Here is a 23,644-nt window from a genome sequence, read left to right on the forward strand (position 1 = left end):
ACAGCCACTATAGAGAACAGTATGGAGGTTCCTTAAAAAACTAAAAATAGAAGTACCAGATGAACCAGCCATCCCAGTCCTGGGCATATACCCTGAGAAAACCATAATTCAAAAAGATTCATGTACCACAATGTTCATTGCAGCTCTATTTACAAAGCCAGGACACGGAAGCAACCTAAGTGTCCATCAACAGATGAATGGATAAAGAAGATGTGGTTCATATATACAATGGACTATTATTCAGCCTTAAAATGAAATGAAATTGAGTTATTTGTAGTGAGGTGGATGGACCTAGAGACTGTCATACAGAGTGAAGTAAGTCAGGAAGAGAAAAACAAATACCGTATGCTAACACATATATATGGAATCTAAAAAAAAAAAAAAAAAAGGTTCTGAAGAACCTAGGATCTGGACAGGAATAAAGACTCAGAGGTAAAGAATAGACTTGAGGATATGGGGAGGGGCAAGGGTAAGATGGGACAAAGTGAGAGAGTGGCACTGACATATACACACGACCAAATGTAAAATAGATAGCTAGTGCGAAGCAGCCATATAGCACAGGGAGATCAGCTTGATGCTTTGTGTCCATGTAGATGGGTGTGATAGGGAGGGTGGGAGGGAGACGCATGAGGGAGAAGATATGGGGATATATGTATATGTATAGCTGATTCTCTTTGTTATACAGCAGAAACTAACACATCATTGTAATGCAATTATACTCCAATAAAGATGTTAGGAAAAAAAGAAAAGAAAGGACATGGAGGTTGGGTTGGGTAAGACAAATGGACAGAACTGGAGTTTACTGAAAGTCTCCTAACTGCTATGCATCATGTTCGACACCTTAAAAAGTTAATAACTTTTCACCATTTTCTTACCTTCATTTTAGAGGTGAGTAATTGAAGATGAAGGAAGTGAACCAACTGGTTCAACTCATGAATGAAACTCATGAATGAAACTCTTAAATGAAACTTGAAACATAACACATGAATGAAACTCTTCTGCAAAACCCATGATTATTCTCTTTTTAATTCATTTATTAAATTAATGGTGACTTTGTTGTTGACCAGAGATATTTCCAAATATCATTAGATATGCTAGCAACCTTAAATAATTTCCTAACTCAATGAAAATTATATCAAATTTCAAAGCCAACATCATAATTTAAAAGATAAACTTATCTATAAAATGCAAATCTTAATGACTACTTTTAGAAAAGATTATTTAGTTGGAGAAAACTTCTTGGTTCTCAACATTCTTAAACTTAAAAAGCACCTGAAAAACAAAGAACACTCTCTCAACTGAGCTGGTTATTGAAAAGATAAATAAAATTGATAACCATTAAACCAGCCTCACCAAGAAAAAAAAATAATGTGGGCCCAATAAATAATATCAGAAACAAAAGAGAAGATACAACTGACATTACTCAAATACAAAGGATCACAAGAGATTACTATGAACAATTATATACCAACAATATGCACATGGAACATTCTCTAAGATAATTTACATGTTAGACCACAAGACAAGTATCAGGCAAAAATATATATATAAGTCCCAGGATAGGACCAACCATGGAGACTGAGAGGTAAAAGAGGAGTGATCAGAGAAGCTCAGTTTGATCTTCCAAAGGAAGAAGTGCAGCTTGGATGGGGGTTTCATCAGACTGCCTAAGAGGAGGAGTACAAATTTTACTGACCTCTGCTGTCTTTGGAGTATCAGAGTGGAAAGGATGATGAACTTGTCACTGATGGAGAGATACTGACAGGTCATTATATATCAGAAAAGCCAGTCTAAACTACAGTCAGTAATTGCCAGTTAGAAGGAGGGATGACAGAACCTAGAGGATATGTAGTTTTTTTCTAACAAGTCAGATGCAAGAATCTCAGGTAGGGACAGATATTGTACTACTCAAAGAAGTAGTACAACGAAGAACTAAACATTGCTATTCTTCCCAAAAACTGGAAAGGGAAAGATGAAACTTCAAAGGGTAAAAGGAAACTGCAAGGGAGACTGCTATGGAGGTCCCCCAGCATCCAGGTTGGTGAGTCTTCAAGACACTTTACTAGCTGTTCCATTATGGGAAAATAAGTTAACTTTTCTGAGTCTGTTTCTCATCTACAAAATGGACTGTGATGAGAACTGAATAAGATTTTTAAATGTAAATATCACAGTGTGAGCTAAGAGGTTACTGAATACAAAGTGAGCATTCAGTAAATATTTATTATTAATTAGGGACAGATTATGGGAGCCTAAGTGTGTGATCTAGATAGCAATGCTATTCTATCAGATGCATCTCTGCACCTCTGCTTCCTCTGACTCTTCATATACTTAAGTCAGTGCTATAAGCAATGACAAGAGGTACTGCAGAAAGTGTCTCAGTGCTGCTGACAATACCTAGATAGAATATATTTCTTATAAATAGGTATGTCCAGCACTGATTTCACATCTCTAGGATTCCTGCAGGTACATCCTATCTCTGGGCCTTCAAAGCACAATAATTTGGTTCAAGATCAAGATGGTGGAGTAAGAAGATTCTGGGCTGACCTCTCCAACAGACACACCAAAACTACAAATACATATAGAACAACTATCTCTGAGAATGACCTGAAGACTGACAGAACAGATTTTTTTACAAATAAGGATATAAAGAAAAGGCCACATTAAGATAGGTAGGAGAGGCCAAAACGCAGTCTAGTCAGAAAGCAAACCTCTGCTGCAGCCAACCATAAGCAAGAGGAATATCACAACTGCAACAGATCCCCCTGAAGAGCAAGGGGTCTGAATTCCACTTTAGTCTTCCCAGCATAGGGGACCTGCACTGGGAATACGGGCCCCCATCACATCTGGCTTTGAAAAGAGACAGAAAGGTCTTACGTCTGGCAGAACTGAGGGGTTGTGGGAAACCAAGATTCAGCTCTTGAAGAACTTGCATACAAACCCACTCACTCCAAGTCTGAACACAGAAACAGAAGCTTGAATAGCAACTGGGTCATATAAGAAGGTGATTCATTGACTAAGTTTAAGGCATGTGCTAGAAGGGCAGGGATTTGGTGGACTCTCTCTGGGAATGGAAACATTAACCCATTAACCTTAAACGACACTTTTTTTTTTTAAACATCTTTATTGGAGTATAATTTCTTTACAATGGTGTGTTAGTTTCTGCTTTATAACAAAGTGAATCAGTTATACATATACATATATCCCCGTATCTCTTCCCTCTTGGGTCTCCCTCCCTTCCACCCTCCCTATCCCACCCCTCTAGGTGGTCACAAAGCATTGATCTGATCTCCCTGTGCTATGCAGCTGCTTCCCACTAGCTATCTATTTTACATTCGGTAGTATATATATGTCCATGCCACTCTCTCACTTTGTCCCAGCTTACCCTTCTCCCTCCCCACGTCCTCAAGTCCATTCTCTAGTAGGTCTGCATCTTTATTCCTGTGTTGCCCCTAGGTTCTTCACGACCTTTTTTTTTTTAGATTCCATGTATATGTGTTAGCATACAGTATTTGTTTTTCTCTTTCTGACTTACTTCACTCTGTATGACAGACTCTAGGTCCATCCAACTCACTACAAATAACTCAATTTTGTTTCTTTTTATGGGTGAGTAATATTCCATTGTATATATGAGCCACAACTTCTTTATCCATTCATCTGTTGATGGACACTTAGGTTGCTTCCATGTCCTGGCTATTGTAAATAGAGCTGCAATGAACATTGTGGTACATGAATCTTTTTGAATTATGGTTTTCTCACGCCCAGGACTGGGATGGCTGGGTCGTATGGTAGTTCTATTTTTAGTTTTTTAAGGAACCTCCAAACTGTTCTCCATAGTAGCTGTATCAATTTACATTCCCACCAACAGTGCAAGAGGGTTCCCTTTTCTCCACACCCTCTCCAGCATTTATTGTTTGTAGATTTTTTGATGATGGCCATTCTGACCTGTGTGAGGTGATACCTCATTGTAGTTTTGATTTCCATTTCTCTAATGATTAATGATGGTGAGCATTCTTTCATGTGTTTGTTGGCAATCTGTATATCTTCTTTGGAGAAATGTCTATTTAGGTCTTCTGCCCATTTTTAGATTGGGCTGTTTGTTTTTTTGATACTGAGCTGCATGAACTGCTTGTAAATTTTGGAGATTAATCCTTTGTCAGTTGCTTCATTTGCAAATATTTTCTCCCATTCTGAAGGTTGTATTTTCATATTGTTTATGGTTTCCTTTGCTGTGCAAAAGCTTTTAAGTTTCATTAGGTCCCATTTGTTTATTTTTGTTTTTATTTCCATTTCTCTAGGAGGTGGGTCAAAATTAAACAACACTTTTGATCAGATGACTTAATAGATATATGAAAAACATTTCATCCAAAAACAGCTGAATATACGTTCTTTTGAAGTGCACATGGAACATTCTCTAAGACAGTTTACATGTTAGGCCACAAGACAAGTATCAGTAAATTTAAGAAGACTGAAATCATATCAAGCATTTATTTTACCACAACAGTTTGAAAACAGAAATTAATTACAAGTAGAAAAATGGAAAAAACACACACTCAAACACTAGCCTTGTTTAGTAGCAAGGCTAAACAACTTTCTACTAAACAATGAATGAGTCAACACAGAAATCAAAAAGGAAATTAAAAATTACCTTGGCACAAATGAAAATGGAAACACAACTGCTACAAAATCTGTGGGACAAATCTTAAGTAGTTCATGCCTATATAAACCTACTTCAGGAAACAAACAAACAAAAAAACCCAAGATCTCAAATAAAGAATTTAACCTTACACCTAAAACAACTAAAAAAAAAACCAAATGAAGTCTGAAGTTAGAAGGAGGTAAATAATAAAGATCAGAGTGGAAATAAATGTGATAGAAGCTAAAAGGAAACAATATAAAAGATCAATTAAACTAAGAGCTGGCTATTGAAAAGATAAATAAAATTGATAACCTTTAAACCAGCCTCACCAAGAAAAAAGAAGAAAGTGGGCCCAATAAATAATATCAGAAACAAAAGAGAAGATACAACTGACACCACTCAAATACAAAGGATCACAAGAGATGACTATGAACAATTGTACACCAACAAATTGAACAACTTGGAAGAAGTGGATGAATCCTAGAAACACAGAATCTTCCAATACTGAATCAGGAAGAAATAGAAAATGTGAACATACTGATCATTAGTAACAAAACTGAATCAGTAATGAAAACACTCCCAAAAGAAAAAAAATCCAGAACCAGACAGCTTCACAGGTGAATTATACCATAATTTAAAAAAAAATTTAACACCTATCCTTCTCAAATTATTCCAAAAAAATGAAGATGGGCGAACACTTCCAAACTCATTTTACGAGACCAGCATTACCCTGATACGAAGATCAGATAAAAATGCTACAAGAAACGAAAATTACAGGCCAATATTCCTGATGAACATACATGCAAAAATCCCCAAAAAACTACTAGCAATCTGAATCCAATAATACTTTAAAAGAATCATACATCATGATCAAGTGGAATTTATTCCAGGGATGAATGAAGGTTCAATATCTGAAAATAAATCAACATGATACACTACACTGTCAAATTGAAGAATAAAAGTCATATCATCTCAATAGACACAGAAAAAGCATTTGACAAAATTTGACATTCATTTATGATACATACTCTCAACAAAGTGGCTATAGAGGGTATGTACCAATATAGGCTACATACAAATACAAAACCAAAAAAAAGGAGTTACAGTCAGGAACAAGACAAGGATGCCCATTATTGCCACTTTTATTCAACATAGTATTGGAAGTCCTAGCCACAGCAGTCATGCAAGAAAAAGAGATAAAACACATTCAACTTTGAAAGGAAGCATTAAAATTTTCACTATTTGCAGAAAACATATTATAAAGAAAAGTCTCAAGACTCCACCAAAAAAAAATTACAACTAATAAAATTAATTCAGTAAAGTTGCAGGATATAAAATCAATATATGAATATCTGTTGCATTTCTATACACTAATAATAACTACTGGAAAGAGAAATTAAGAATACAATCCCATTTACCAATTCATCAATATGAATAAATTAATTAGGAATAAATTTAACCAAGGAAGTGAAAGCCTATACCCTGAAAACTGTAAGACATTGATGAAAGAAATGGAAGACAACATAAATAAATAAAAAAATATATACCATGCTCATGGATTGGAAGAATTAATAGTTAAAATGTTCATACTACCCAAAGCAAACTACAGATTCAATACAATCCCTCTTAAAACATCAATGGCATGTTTTACAGAAGTGGAACAAATAATCCTAAAATTTGTATGAAATAACAAAAGACCCCCAAATAGCCAAAGAAATCTTAAAAAAGAAACCTGGAGGTATCATGCTCCCTGATTTCAAACTATACTACAAAGAGGTAGTAATCAAAATTATGTGATACTGGCACAAAAACAGACACACAGGTCAATGGAACCAAATAAAGGGCCCAAAATAAACCAATTCTTATAAGGTCAATAATTTACAGCAAAGGAGCCAAGAATATTCAGTGGGGGAAAACTGGTGCTGGGAAAACTGAACAGATAAATGAAAAAGGATGAGATTATACCACTCTCATATACCATATATAAAAATATACTCAACATGGACTAAAGACTTAAATGTAAGACCTGAAACACTAAAACTCCTAGAAGAAAACATAACCAGTACACATTTTGCCATTGCTCTTAGCCATATTTTTCTGGGTCTGTCTCCTAAGGCTAGGGCAACAAAAGCAAAAATAAATAAATGGACTACATCAAACTACAAAGCTTTTGCACAGTGAAGGAAACTATCAACAAAACAAAAAGGCAACCTACTGAATGGGAGACGATATTGTCAAATAATGTATCTGATAAGGAGTTAATATTCAAAATATATAAAGAACTCACACAATTCAATATCTAAAAAAATTTTTGATTAAAAAATGAGCAGAGGATCTGAATAGACATTTTTCTAAGAAAGACATACAGATGGCCAACATGCTCAAAATCACTAATCATTAGGGGAATGCAAATCAAAACCACAGTGAGATATCACCTCACACCTGTTCAGTTTGCCTAGCATTAGAAAGACAACAAATAAGAAGTGCTGGTAAGGATGTAGAGAAAAGGGAATTCTCACGAACTGTGGGTGGGAATGTAAATTGGTATAGCCACTATGGTAAAAATGTATGAGGTTACACAAAAATAGTAAAATAGAACTACTAAATAATCTAGCAATTTCACTTCTGAATATTTATCCAAAGAAAATTAAAACATTAATTTGAAAAGATAGATACACCTCTATATTCACTGTGGCATTATTTACAATAGTCAACATACAGAAGCTTGATAGATGAATGGATAAAGATGATGTGGCATATATATATAATGGAATATTAGTCATAAAAAAAGAATGAAATCTTTCTATTTGTGCTAACATGGATGGACCAAGAGAGTATTATGCTACATGAGATAAGTCAGAGAAAGACAAATATCATATGATTTCACTCATATGTGGAAACTAGAAAGCAAACAAATGAACAAACCAAACAAAACAGAAAAACAGAAGTACACTCGTAGATACAGAGAACAAACTGGCGATCACCAGAGGGGAATATACGAGGTTGGGAGAAACAGTTGAAGGAATTAAGAAGTACAAACATTCAGTTATAAATAAGTCAGAAGGATGTAATGTACAGCATAGGGAATATAGTCAATAATATTGTAATAATTTTGTTTGGTTACAGATGTTTCTTACACTTATTATGGTGATCAATTTATAATGTATATAAATATTAAATCACTAGGTTGTACACCTGAAACTAATATTGTATATCAACTAAACTTCAATAAAAAAGGAAAAACATAATATATACAGGGAATAAATAAATTAAATTAAATTTTAATTATGTTTGATATTTTCAGTGTTTTATAACTCAAAATGAAAGATGGGGAATTATTATGAAGATGCCTGATTATAAATAAATTAAAGTACACATAGACATACATATGTACCAACTTATGTATCTATGGGAGATTTTAGCCACTTAAAAAATACAGAATTTAAAAAGTAAGGTAAAAGCACAATAATTTAAGCCATGACATCCCAAAACTATATTTTCACATGAGAGGTAATGTGTTAACTTGTGAATAAACTGGAAAAGAGATTATTAGGGACAATTTTTGAAGTTGATGCTACTACACTGACTCTTGTGAGTGTTAGCCAAATTTTGAAGTTTATGTCTTTAATCAAATCTGCAACCATACAAAGTTGACAAAAAATGTAACTTTGACATAACATTCTGAAAAAATGTAAATGTTATCCAAGGAAAATGTGTTAGGAAGGGAAGAAGAAAAGTAATACTTGTTTATACTCATATTATGTGATCCTCAAAACAATATTCAACGAGTATTTTTTATTTTATTTCAAATTTGTGAAAAGTAAGGCTCAAAAGTAAGATATGATACAATGTGCATAGCTAATAAATGGCTTAACAAGGATTCAAACAGAATTTTATTATTTTAAAAATAATCTCAAAAATACACAAGTAGAAATTACATGCTACAGAAAAATAGAACCTAAATAATAAGAAAAATTTAAATAACCACTCCTAAGTACACAATGTAATCATGTTAAACATCTTAATGTATAGTGCTGACATTTTAACACACACATACATTTTTTTATTTTTTTAAACATCTTTATTGGGGTATAATTGCTTTACAATGGTGTGTTAGTTTCTGCTTTATAACAAAGTGAATCAGCTATACATACACATATGTTCCCATATGTCTTCCCTCTTGCGTCTCCCTCCCTCCCACTTTCTCCATCCCACCCTTCCAGGCTGTCACAAAGCACCGAGCTAATATCCCTGTGCCTTGCGGCTGCTTCCCCCCAGCTATCTACCTTACTACGTTTGTTAGTGTGCATATGTCCATGACTCTCTCTCGCCCTGTCAAAACTCACCCCTCCCCCTCCCCATATCCTCAAGTCCGTTCTCCAGTAGGTCTGCGTCTTTATTCCTATCTTACCCCTAGGTTCTTCATGACATTTTTTTCCCTTAAATTCCATATATATGTGTTAGCATACGGTATTTGTCTTTTTCTTTCTGACTTACTTCACTCTGTATGACAGACTCTAGGTCTATCCATCTCATTACAAATAGCTCAATTTCATTTCTTTTTAAGGCTGAGTAATATTCCATTGTGTATATGTGCCACATCTTCTTTATCCATTCATCCGATGATGGGCGCTTAGGTTGTTTCCATGTCCTGGCTATTGTAAATAGAGCTGCAATGAACATTTTGGTACATGACTCTTTTTGAATTTTGGTTTTCTCAGGGTATATGCCAAGTAGTGGGATTGCTGGGTCATATGGTAATTCTATTTGTAGTTTTTTAAGGAACCTCCATACTGTTCTCCACAGTGGCTGAACCAATTCACATTCCCACCAGCAGTGCAAGAGTGTCCCCTTTTCTCCACACCCTCTCCAGCATTTATTGTTTCTAGATTTTTTTGATGATGGCCATTCTGACTGGTGTGAGATGATATCTCATTGTAGTTTTGATTTGCATTTCTCTAATGATTAATGATGTTGAGCATTCTTTCATGTGTTTGTTGGCATTCTGTATACCTTCTTTGGAGAAATGTCTGTTTAGGTCTTCTGCCCATTTTTGGATGGGGTTGTTTGTTTTTTTGTTATTGAGCTGCATGAGCTGCTTGTAAATTTTGGAGATTAATCCTTTGTCAGTTGCTTCATTTGCAAATGTTTTCTCCCATTCTGAGGGTTGTCTTTTGGTGTTGGTTATGGTTTCCTTTGCTGTGCAAAAGCTTTGAAGTTTCATTAGGTCCCATTTGTTTATTTTTGTTTTTATTTCCATTACTCTAGGAGGTGGGTCAAAAAGGATCTTGCTGTGATTTATGTCATAGAGTGTTCTTCCTATGTTTTCTTCTAAGAGTTTGATAGTTTCTGGCCTTACATTTAGGTCTTTAATCCATTTTGAGCTTATTTTTGTGTATGGTGTTAGGGAGTGATCTAATCTCATACTTTTACATGTGCCTGTCCAGTTTTCCCAGCACCATTTATTGAAGAGGCTGTCCTTTCTCCACTGTACATTCCTGCCTCCTTTATCAAGGATAAGGTGTCCATATGTGCGTGGGTTTATCTCTGGGCTTTCTATTCTGTTCCACTGATCTATCTTTCTGTTTTTGTGCCAGTACCATACTGTCTTGATTACTGTTGCTTTGTAATATAGTCTGAAGTCAGGGAGCCTTATTCCTCCAGCTCCTTTTTTCGTTCTCAAGATTGCTTTGGCTATTCGGGGTCTTTTGTGTTTCCATACAAATTGCGAAATTTTTTGTTCTAGTTCTGTGAAAAATGCCAGTGGTAGTTTGATAGGGATTGCATTGAATCTGTAGATTGGTTTGGGTAGTAGAGTCATTTTCACAATGTTGATTCTTCCCATCCAAGAACATGGTATATCTCTCCATCTATTTGTATCATCTTTAATTTCTTTCATCAGTGTCTTATAATTTTCTGCATACAGTTCTTTTGTCTCCTTAGGTAGGTTTATTCCTAGATATTTTATTCTTTTTGTTGCAATGGTAAATGGGAGTGTTTTCTTGATTTCACTTTCAGATTGTTCATCATTAGTATATAGGAATGCCAGAGATTTCTGTGCATTAATTTTGTATCCTGCTACTTTACCAAATTCATTGATTAGCTCTAGTAGTTTTCTGGTAGCATCTTTAGGATTCTCTATGTATAGTATCATGTCATCTGCAAACAGTGACAGCTTTACTTCTTCTTTTAAGATTTGGATTCCTTTTATTTCCTTTTCTTCTCTGATTGCTGTGGCTAAAACTTCCAAAACTATGTTGAATAAGAGTGGTGAGAGTGGGCAACCTTGTCTTGTTCCTGATCTTAGTGGAAATGCTTTCAGTTTTTCACCATTGAGGATGATGTTTGCTGTGGGCTTGTCATATATGGCTTTTATTATGTTTAGGAAAGTTCCCTCTATGCCTACTTTCTGGAGGGTTTTTATCATAAATGGGTGTTGAATTTTGTCGAAAGCTTTCTCTGCATCTATTGAGATGATCGTATGGTTTTTCTCCTTCAATTTGTTAATATGGTTTATCACATTGATAGATTTGCGTATATTGAAGAATCCTTGCATTCCTGGAATAAACCCCACTTGATCATGGTGTATGATCCTTTTAATGTGCTGTTGGATTCTGTTTGCTAGTATTTTGTTGAGGATTTTTGCATCTATGTTCATCAGTGATATTGGCCTGTAGTTTTCTTTCTTTGTGACATCCTTGTCTGGTTTTGGTATCAAGGTGATGGTGGCTTCGTAGAAGGAATTTGGGAGTGTTCCTCCCTCTGCTATATTTTGGAAGAGTTTGAGAAGGATAGGTGTTAGCTCTTCTCTAAACGTTTGATAGAATTCACCTGTGAAGCCATCTGGTCCTGGGCTTTTGTTTGTTGGAAGGTTTTTAATCACAGTTTCAATTTCAGTGCTTGTGATTGGTCTGTTCATATTTTCTATTTCCTCCTGATTCAGTCTTGGCAGGTTGTGCATTTCTAAGAATTTGTCCATTTCTTCCAGATTGTCCATTTTATTGGCATAGAGTTGCTTGTAGTAATCTCTCATGATTTTTTTTATTTCTGCAGTGTCAGTTGTTACTTCTCCTTTTTCATTTCTAATTCTATTGATTTGAGTCTTCTCCCTTTTTTTCTTGATGAGTCTGGCTAGTGGTTTATCTATTTTGTTTATCTTCTCAAAGAACCAGCTTTTAGTTTTATTGATCTTTGCTATTGTTTCCTTCATTTCTTTTTCATTTATTTCTGATCTGATTTTTATGATTTCTTTCCTTCTGCTAGCTTTGGGGCTTTTTTGTTCTTCTTTCTCTAATTGCTTGAGGTGCAAGGTTAGGTTGTTTATTCGAGATGTTTCCTGCTTCTTAAGGTGGGCTTGTATTGCTATAAACTTCCCCCTTAGAACTGCTTTTGCTGCATCCCATAGGTTTTGGGTCGTTGTGTCTCCATTGTCATTTGTTTCTAGGTATTTTTTGATTTCCTCTTTGATTTCTTCAGTGATCACTTCATTATTAAGTAGTGTATTGTTTAGCCTCCATGTGTTTGTATATTTTACAGATCTTTTCCTGTAATTGATATCTAGTCTCATGGCGTTGTGGTCAGAAAAGATACTTGATACAATTTCAATTTTCTTAAATTTACCAAGGCTTGATTTGTGACCCAAGATATGATCTATCCTGGAGAATGTTCCATGAGCACTTGAGAAAAATGTGTATTCTGTTGTTTTTGGATGGAGTGTCCTATAAATATCAATTAAGTCCATCTTGTTTAATGTATCATTTAAAGCTTGTGTTTCCTTATTTATTTTCATTTTGGATGATCTGTCCATGGGTGAAAGTGGGGTGTTAAAGTCCCCTACTATGAATGTGTTACTGTTGATCTCCCCTTTTATGGTTGTTAGTATTTGCCTTATGTATTGAGGTGCTCCTATGTTGGGTGCATAAATATTTACAATTGTTATATCTTCTTCTTGGATCGATCCCTTGATCATTATGTAGTGTCCTTCTTTGTCCCTTTTAATAGTCCTTATTTTAAAGTCTATTTTGTCTGATATGAGAATTGCTACTCCAGCTTTCTTTTGGTTTCCATTTGCATGGAATATCTTTTTCCATCCCCTTACTTTCAGTCTGTATGTGTCTCTAGTTCTGAAGTGGGTCTCTTGTAGACAGCATATATAAGGGTCTTGTTTTTGTATCCATTCAGCCAATCTGTGTCTTTTGGTGGGAGCATTTAGTCCATTTACATTTAAGGTAATTATCGATATGTATGTTCCTATTTCCATTTTATATATTGTTTTGGGTTCGCTACTATAGGTCATTTCCTTCTCTTGTGTTTCGTGTCTAGAGAAGTTCCTTTAGCATTTGTTGTAAAGCTGGTTTGGTGGTGCTGAACTCTCTCAGCTTTTGCTTGTCTGTAAAGGTTTTAATTTCTCCATCAAATGTGAATGAGATCCTTGCTGGGTAGAGTAGTCTTGGTTGCAGGCTATTCTCTTTCATCACTTTCAGTATGTCCTGCCACTCCCTTCTGGCTTGTAGGGTTTCTGCTGAGAGATCAGCTGTTAACCTTATGGGGATTCCCTTGTGTGTTATTTGTTGTTTTTCCCTTGCTGCTTTTAATATGCTTTCTTTGTATTTAATTTTTGACAGTTTGATTAATATGCGTCTTGGCGTGTTTCTCCTTGTATTTATCCTGTATGGGACCCTCTGTGCTTCCTGGACTTGATTAACTATTTCCTTTCCCATATTAGGGAAGTTTTCAACTATAATCTCTTCAAATATTTTCTCAGTCCCTTTCTTTCTTTCTTCTTCTTCTGGAACCCCTATAATTCGAATGTTGGTGCGTTTCATGTTGTCCCAGAGGTCTCTGAGACTGTCCTCAGTTCTTTTCATTCTTTTTTCTTTATTCTGCTCTGCAGTAGTTATTTCCACTACTTTATCTTCCAGGTCACTTATCCGTTCTTCTGCCTCAGTTATTCTGCTATTGATCCTATCTAGAGTGATTTTAATTTCATTTATTGCATTGTTCATCGTTGCTTGTTTCGTCTTTAGTTCTTGTAGGTCCTTGTTAACTGTTTCTTGCATTTTGTCCATTCTACTTCCAAGATTTCGGATCATCCTTACTATCATTATTCTGAATTCTTTTTCAGGTAGATTGCCTATTTCCTCTTCATTTGTTAGGTCTGGTGGGTTTTTATCTTGCTCCTTCATCTGCTGTGTGTTTTTCTGTCTTCTCATTTTGCTTATCTTACTGTGTTTGGGGTCTCCTTTTTGCAGGCTGCACTTTCGTAGTTCCCGTTGTTTTTGATGTCTGTCTCCAGTGGCTAAGGTTGTTTCAGTGGGTTGTGTAGGCTTCCTGGTGGAGGGGACTAGTGCCTGTGTTGTGCTGGATGAGGCTGGATCTTTTCTCTCTAGTGGGCAGGTTCACATCTGGTGGTGTGTTTTGGGGTGTCTGTGGCCTTATTATGATTTTAGGCAGCCTCTCTGCTAATGGGTGGGGTTGTGTTCCTGTTTTGCTAGTTGTTTGGCATAGGTTGTCCAGCACTGTGGCTTGCTGGTCGTTGAGTGAAGCTGGGTGCTGGTGTTAAGATGGAGGTCTCTGGGATATTTCCACCGTTTAATATTATGTGGAGCTGGGAGGTCTCTTGTTGACCAGTGTCCTGAAGTTGGCTCTCCTACCTCAGAGGCAGAGCCCTGACTCCTGGCTGGAGCACCAAGAGCCTTTCATCCACACAGCTCAGAATAAAAGGGAGAAAAAGTAGGGAGAATTAGTAGAAGTATGAGTAAAGAAAGAAGGAAAGGAGGAAAGGAAGGAAGAAAGAAGCAAAGAAGGAAAGAAAGGAGGGAGGGAGGGAGGGAGGAAGGAAGGAAGGAGGGAAAGAAGGAAAAAAGACAGAAAGAAAGATGATACAGTAAAAATAAAATAAAGTATAATATAGTTATTGAATTAAAAAATATTTAGAAAAAAAAAAAAAAAGGGACGGATAGAACCTTAGGACAAATGTTGGAAGCAAAGCTATACAGAGAAAATCTTACACAGAAGCATACACATACACCTTCACAAAAAGAGGTAAAGGGGGAAAAATCATAAATCCTGCTCCCTGAGACCACCTCCTCAATTTGGGGTGATTCGTTGTCTAAAGGAGGGAAGGAAGGAAGGAAAGAAAGAAAGAACGAAGGTAAAGTATAATAAAGTTATTACAATTAAACTTAATTATTAAGAAAAAGAATTTTTAAAAAAAAGTCATGGACGGATAGAGCCCTAGGACAAATGGTGGAAGCAAGAGTATACAGACAGGATCTCACACAGAAGCATACACGTACACATTCACAAAAAGAGGAAAAGGGAAAAAAATCATAGATCTCGCTCCTAAATTCCACCTCTTCAATTTGGGATCATTCCTTGTCTATTCAGGTATTCCACAGATGCAGGGTATATCAAGTTGATTGTGGAGCTTTAATCCGCTGCTTCTGTGGCTGCTGGGAGAGATTTCCCTTTCTCTTCTTTGTTCTCACAGCTCACAGGAGCTCAGCTTTGGATTTGGCCCTGCCTCTGCGTGTAGGTAGCTGGAGGGCGTCTGTTTTTTCGCTCAGACAGGACGGGGTTAAAGGAGCCGCTGATTCGGGGCCTCCGGCTCACTCAGGCCGGGGGTTGGGGGATGGGGGTAGGAGGGGCACTACGTGCGGGGCGGGCCTGCGGCTGCAGAGGCAGCGTGACGTTGCGGCAGAGGCCGGCGTGATGTTGCACCAGCCTGAGACCCGCCGTGCGTACTCCCGGGGAAGTTGTCCCTGGATCCCGGGAACCTGGCAGTGGCGGGCTGCACAGGCTCCGCGGAAGAGGGGTGTGGAGAGTGACCTGTGCTCGCACACAGGCCCCTTGGTGGCGGCAGCAGCAGCCTTAGCGTCTCCCGCCCGTCTCTGGGGTCCGCGGTTTTAGCCGCGGCTCGCGCCCGTCTCTGGGGTTTGCGCTTTCAGCCGCGGCTCGCGCCCGTCTCGGGGGCTCGCGCCCTCAGCCGCGGCTCGCGCCCGTCTCTGGGGTTCGCGCTTTTAGCCGCGGCTCGCGCCCGTCTCTGGAGTTCCTTTAAGCAGCGCTCTTAAACCCCTCTCCTCGCGCACCAGGAAACAAAGAGGGAAGAAAAAGTCTCTTGCCTCTTCGGCCGGTGCAGGCTTTTCCCCGAACTCCCTCCCGGCTAGTCGTGGTGCATTAACCCCTTCAGGCTATGTTCAAGCCGCCAACCCCAGTCCTCTCCCTGAGCTCCGTCCAAAACCAAAACCCGAGCCTCAGCTCGCAGCCCCGCCCGCCCCGGCGGGTGAGCAGACAAGCCACTCGGGCTGGTGAGTGCCGGTCAGCACCGATCGTCTGTGCAGGAATCTCCCCGCTTTGCCCTCCGCACCCGTCACTGTGCACTACTCCGCGGTCCCGAAACTCCCCCCTCTGCCTCCCGCAGTCTCCGCCCGCGGAGGGGCTTCCTAGTGTGTGGAAACTTTTCCTCCTTCACAGCTCCCTCCCACTGGTGCAGGTGCCGTCCTTATTCTTTTGTCTCTGTTTTTTCTTTTGCCCTACCCAGTTACGTGGGGAGTTTCTTGCCTTTTGGGAGGTCTGAGGTCTTCTGCCAGCCTTCAGTAGGAGTTCTGTAGGAGTTGTTCCACGTGTGGATGTATTTCTGGTGTATCCGTGGGGAGGAAGGCGATCTCCGCGTCTTACTCTTCCGCCATCTTCAAGGTCCTCTCACATAGCCTTTTGATGACCCATCTGCTGGTCCTGCAGAGTCTCCCGCAGAAGAAGGGATGGCTGCAGCTCGCCCTGTGGACCTGACAGCTCGTTCTCCCGCACGGACGCTGGTGCTGCTGGAAGCCTCTACCGGGACGCCATTTAACAGCTGAAGGCTTCGCCCCACCCCGTAGCCTGCAAGAGCCAGTGCTAGAACACCTCAGGCCAAACAACTGTTTGGGATGACAACCCCAGGCATCGGCAGACAGTCTGCTAAAGACCTCCAGAGCCTGCAGCTGCTCCTGCAGCTGCCCCAGTGCACCAGCGCTGGTCCCAGAATCCACACATACATTTTTAATGAAAATGTAATTATACTCAAAAGCAGGTTTTTGAAACATATGTCAACAATATTTAAGGCAATATATCATATCAACAAATGCACTTCTAAAGCATTACTTTAAATATCTATGTAATAATCTAGTTCTGATTTACCATTTCTCCACTATTCTTTTACTGTAAATAATATTTTTATGAACATCCTTATAGTCATACAATTTCACTTCTGTTCCAGAAATGTATTACGAGGAAATATATAAAGACATAGGCAAAGGAATAGGCAAGTTTATGTTAATTCTTCACATCAAGTTTTCTTCCATTTATATCAATTTTATACATTTTATCATATTACATCAATTTTTAGAGTGTATTTTCCCCAAATCTATACAAAAAATTGTCTTGAAATAATTGTTAGCAATTTATAAAAGAAATAAATACATATTTTAGTTTGCATTTCCGTTATCAGAAATAGTAAGATTTAAAAATGTTTCCTGGCCAGTTGTATTTCTCCCTTGATGAATTGCTTCTCCATGTCCTTTGTATGTTTTCTACTAGGTTGATTCCTGTTTTCCTAATTAATCTATTACTACTTTATTTATCAAACTTATTTTTTTGTAACTTTGAATTATTTTCACTCAAGTATTCAAATAACCAGTCTTTTTCTGCATGGCTTCTACATTTGATGTGCTTCCTTGAAAATCTTTCCCCATACCCAGATTATATAAATATTCATCTGTATATTCTTTTCTCTATGTTTTTTCTATTTTACACTTTTAATTCATCTTGAATTTATTTCATCATGTGAGATAAAGAGACAATGCTGTATTTAACAAATAGTTACCGACTTGTCACATTTTAAATAATCCACCCTTTTGCCACTACTTAAAAATGTTCATTTAGTTATATTCTTAATTTTTGCATCATTTAAATTTATAAGTCTATTTCAATAATTCCAGTTTTATAATTGGTAATGCCTGGACAGCCTAGTCCTTGAAGACCTTTGAGACCAGAAGTAAAGAGGTGCTTCTCTTACCCCAAGTGGACCAGAAAGAACCCATTTTACTTGGGTGCCAAAAGACTGTTATTACGTAAGTCTGTCTCTTTTCTTTCCCTCTGTCTCTTCTATCATGTGTATCTAAAGTGGTAGAACACCCTAACTACTAACTTCCATTTATAACTAGGAATCCTCCCCCTCTTTCCGTAGGGTAAAAAGCAATAGTAAAATACATATGTGTTTTACCCAAACTTTGAATGTCTTCATTTTCTTTGAAATTACCCACAAGTTAAGGACATAAAGCTAACCTCTGAAACCAGAAAGTTAGTTATCAATCAAATACTCAACTTAAATACCATTTCCTCAGGGAAGAATTTCCAGACAATTTGATAAAATTAATTCTTCATGTGATTATTCAGTGTAAGACTGTTTCTATAAATTTTCATTTCCTCGAGTGTGCAGGACCCTTGTCTGTCTTGTTTCACTGTACCTAGTATCTCACATAATACCTGTACTACAAAGGATACACAATAACTATTTTGATTAATGGATGGATTATACTTTAGTGTTTGATTAGTTCTTTGCTTCCCTGAGAGGTTATTTAATTAAGTTCCCTTAAAATAACTAAGTGATTTTAATTGGAAACACCATGAATTTATAAATGTGTTTTTGGAAGAAGTGAAATCATTACAATCTTGAATCTTCCCACCTGGGAACATGGATATCACTTTTCATTAACTTAGGCTCACTTAATGTATGTCAGAAAAAGTTTTGGGGCTTCCCTGGTGGCCCAGTGGTTGAGAGTCCACCTGCCGATGCAGGGGACATGGGTTCGTGCCCCTGTCTGGGAAGATCCCACATGCCGCGGAGCGGCTGGGCCCATGAGCCATGGCCACTGAGCCTGCGCGTCCGGAGCCTGTGCTCCGCAATGGGAGAGGTCACAACAGTGAGAGGCCCGTGTACCGCAAAAAAAAAAAAAAAAAATTTTTGCTTTTCTCTTCACGTAGTTTTCTCACATTTGCAATTACATATACTCTTAAGTAGCCCATAATTTTTCTATTCTGAATGAGAGTTTTTTTTCTGTATGTTATCAAAGTATTTATTACAAATATATAAAAATAATAATTTTTACTTATTTATAAGGCAACTGATCATCTAACTGAATTCTCTCAAGTTCTAATATTTAGTTTTTTCTCTTCGTTTTCCCAGAAAGATAATCGCATAATGTGCAAATGATGTTAATATTTGTATGTCTAACAACTGGTACAGTAGTAAGCACTTAGAAAATATTGCTGAAAAATGTGTTTTATGGATATATTGGCTAAATATTTGTTGAATTAATTAACAAATGAATATATTTTAAAATATTCAAAAGATCTTTAAAAGAGTTCAAGAATTAGTGACACGAACTGAAAGTTCCTTTCACATGCTGTTATTTTGTATATGTTTTATTTCTTTGTTATGCCTCGCTACATGTACAAACCCTAGTTAACAGTAACTAGAAGGAAAAATAAAGTAACTTAAGGGAAGTTCTGCTACCACATAGGATGCAAAACTCTTACAGAAAGCATCACACTCTTCCTAACAATGAGAAACCTCCAGGTAATGTATAAAATCATAATTTGAGTCCTTCACCAGATGCCTTCACAGGTGAATTCTATCAAACATTTAGAGAAGAGCTAACACCCATCCCTCTCAAACTCCTCCAAAAAAGTGCAGAGGAAGGAACACTCGCAAACTAATTCTACAAGGCAACCATCACCCTGACACCGAAACCAGACAAAGATATTACAAAAAAAGAATATTACAGACCAATATCACTGATGAATATAGCTGCAAAAATCCTGAACAAAATACAAGCAAGAATCCAACAACATATTAAAAGGATCATACACCATGACCAGGTGGGATTTATCCCAGGGATGCAAGGATTCTTCAATAAACGCAAATCAATCAATGTAATACCCCATATTAACAAACTGAAGAATAAAAACCATATGAGCCTCTCAATAAATACAGAAAAAGCTTTTGACAAAATTCAACACCCATTTATGATAAAAACTCTCCAGAAGGTGGGCAGAGAGAGAACCTACGTCAACATAACAAAGACCATATATGACAAGCCCACTGCAAACATCATTCTCAATAGTGAAAACCTGAAAGCATTTCCTCTAAGATCAGGAACAAGATAAGGATGACCACTCTTGCCACTATTATTCAACATAGTTTGGGAAGTCCTAGCCATGGCAGCCAGAGAAGAAAAATAAATAAAAGGAATCCAAACTGGAAAGGAAGAAGAAAACTGTCACTGTCTGCAGACCACATGATACTATACATAGAAAATGCTAAAGATGCCACCAGAAAACAACTAGAGATAATCAATGAATTTGGTAAAGTTGCAGGATATAAAATTAATACACAGAAATCTCTTGTATTCCTACACACCAACAACAAAAGATCAGAAAGAGAAATTAAGGAAACAATTCCATTCACCATTGCAACAAAAAGAATTAAATACCTAGGAATAAAGCTACCTAAGAAGACAAAAGACCTGTACTCAGAAAACTATAAGACACTGATGAAAGAAATCAAAGAAGACACAAGCAGATGGAGAGACATACCATGTTCTTGGATTGGAAGAATCAATACTGTGAAAATGACTATACTACCCAAAGCAATCTACAGATTCAATGCAATCCCTATCAAATTACCAATGGCATTTTTCACAGAACTAGAACAAAAAATCTTAAAATTTATATGGAGACACAAAAGACCCCAAATAGCCAAAACAATCTTGGAAAAAAAAAAAAAAAAAAGCGGAGCTGGAGGAATCAGACTTCCTGACTTCAGACTATACCACAAAGCTATAGTACTCAAGACAGTATGGTACTGGCACAAAAACAGAAATATAGGTCAATGGAAAGTCCAGAGAGATAAACCCATACACCTATACTCAACTAATCTATGACAAATGAGGCAAGAATATACAATAAAGAAAAACAGTCTCTTCAATAAGTGGTGCTGGGAAAACTGGACAGCTACATGTAAAATAATGAAATTAGAACACTGCCTAACACCATACACAAAAATAAACTGAAAATGGATGAAAGACCTAAATGTAAGACTTGACACTATAAAACTCTTAGAGGAAAACATAGGAAGAACACTCTTGGACATAAATCACAACAAGATCTTTTTTGACTCACCTCCTAGAGTAATGGAAATAAAAATAAACAAATGGGACCTAATGAAACTTAAAATCTTTTGCACAGCAAAGGAAACTATAAACAAGACAAAAAGACAACCCTCAGAATGCAGAAAAATATTTGCAGATGAAGCAACTGACAAAGGATTAATCTCCAAAATATACAGACAGCTCTAGCAGGTCAATATCATAAATAGCTCTAGCAGGTCAATATCATAAAAACAAACAACTCAATCAAATAATGGGCAGAAGACCTAAATAGACATTTCTCTAAAGAAGACATACAGATGGCCACGAAGCATATGAAAACCTGCTCAACATCACTAATTATTAGAGAAATATAAATCAAAACTATAATGAGGTATCACCTCACACTGGTTAGAATAGGCATCATCAGAAGAAAATCTAAAAACAATAAATGTTGGAAAGGGTGTGGAGAAAAGGGAACCCTCTGTACTGCTGGTGGGAACGTAAATTGATACAGCCACTATGGAGAACAGTATGGAGGTTCCTTAAAAAACTAAAAATAGAATTACCATATGACCCAGCAATCCCACTACTGGGCATATACCCAGAGAAAACCATAATTCGAAAAGACACATGCACCCCAATGTTCATTGCAGCACTATTTACAGTAACCATGTCATGGAAGCAACATAAATGTCCAACAACAGACGAATGGATAAAGAAGATGTGATAAATATATACAATGGAATATTACTCAGCCATAAAAAAGAATGAAATTGGGTCATTTGTAGAGACATGGTTGGACCTAGAGACTGTCATACAGAGTGAAGTAAGTCAGAAAGAGAAAAACAAATATTGTATATTAACACAGATTCGTGGAATCTAGAAAAATGATACAGATGAACCAATCTGCAAGGCAGTAGTAGAGACATGGCTGTAGAGAACAAATGTACAGACACCAAGGGGGGAAAGGGGGGAAAGAGGATGAATTAGGAGATTGGGATTGACACATATACACTACTATGTATAAAATAGATAACTAATGAGAACCTGCTGTATAGCACAGGGAACTCCACTTCGCTGTACAGGAAAAACTAACACAACATTGTAAAACAACTATACCCCAATTAAAAAAATATATTTACAAATGCAATAAACAAATAATGAAAGCAAGAGCCAAACATTTTATTTGTCCTGAAATATAATATCGAGAAGTAATCGATTCTTTCAATAACTAAAATCAGTAGACATAAAATAATTTTTTAAAAATAGAGTCCTTCAGAAATTTGAGATTACAAGCCAACCAGATGATGTAGGTTTCAAAGAATAAGGATTTCTTCCATTAGGAGATGGAACGCTGAACCCTTATTTTTGACAGAGTCTCTATTGTTCTTTTATCACAATGTGCATCATTTTAGACATAAAAGTTATGAGGCATACACAGAAGAAGTAGCTGATAAGAAAATAACTAAATAATTTAACAAACTCTTAAATCTGTTTATGCCTTTGTATGACAGTTTAAAATCTCTAGATGTGTTAATCATATAGGCTACATCAATTCACCACATTTTTTTCCAAGGGCCTCTGTACTAGGTGCTCATAAAGATTGGTGTCTGGGAAGGACACCTAAAAGAATTCCCCTGAAAATGACAGACATCCAGTCTGCCCTGGTTTTAGGATGGAACAGGAGAATCTGTAGAAGTCTTCCTGAGCTCTGGACCCTGCATGAGAACAAGGTGAGGATCAGGAGTCCCTAGAGAAAAGGCTACATATTACCCCCACATACCAGACCTTTCTATACTACAAAGCAAATATTGTCTGACATTAAGCAAGGAGCAGGGGATTTATCTGTACTGCAGACCAGCTCTAACATAAGGCAAAAGTCATCTGCCAATGAGAGAGAGAAAGGAAACACTTTCATGTCTGGTTACTACCCTAACACCACAAAAAGTTGGCTGCCATTTGGGGAGGAGGGAAAATCCTTTTGTGCACCAGATGCTGCTATATGATATATAGAGTGCTACTGCCACGTGTACTCAACTTTTCCCTCACTACCACCAATAAAAGGCAAAGTTAGACTGCAATGGAAAGGGAGGCAAAGAGAGAGATAACTCATCTTGCACTATGTTAAAGTCAGGAGTTGTCTGCCATTAGAGAAGGATGAGAAAAATTGAAAAAGATCTACCCCTGAGACTCACACACACAATGCCTGCCTCAAACTGATGTTGGAGCAGAAGACTAGAGATATCTCCCTGCACCCACCATGATCCTTTACCAAATCATAAGCAATAACAGTCTGTGACAAAAGAAGCTAGAGCACAGAGAGAATGACTATGTTATGCAAGCATACAGGGCAGCACACAGGGCCTGCTGAAAGCTTAGGGTAGAGAAGGGATAACTGAGAAAATCTTCTGGAACTCCAGGCCACAGACAAGGGCAAGGAAAGGCAGTCCACTACAACAGAAATTTGAAACCTATGGTTCACTGAAGGTAACTACAGAAACAAAAAACGTAAAGTCAGTACAATTACTGACTAGACTGACTTTAGCTACACACAAATGCCTTAACTACAGTGTGCCCATTTCTGGGCATAAATTATACATACTTCAGTCTCTATTGTTCTTTTATCACAATGTGCATCATTTTAGACATAAAAGTTATGAGGCATACACAGAAAAAGAAAAAAAAATCAAGAAAAATGGACGCATTGTCAAGAGATAAGACACTTAACAGAACCAGATCTAGATATGCCCAGATATAGAAACTATATTGAAATAAGCATGATTAATATGTTAAATAATCTAGTGGAAAAATTAGACAA

This window comes from Phocoena phocoena, chromosome 2 (assembly GCF_963924675.1).
Source record: "Phocoena phocoena chromosome 2, mPhoPho1.1, whole genome shotgun sequence".
Classification (NCBI taxonomy): Eukaryota; Metazoa; Chordata; class Mammalia; order Artiodactyla; family Phocoenidae; genus Phocoena; species Phocoena phocoena.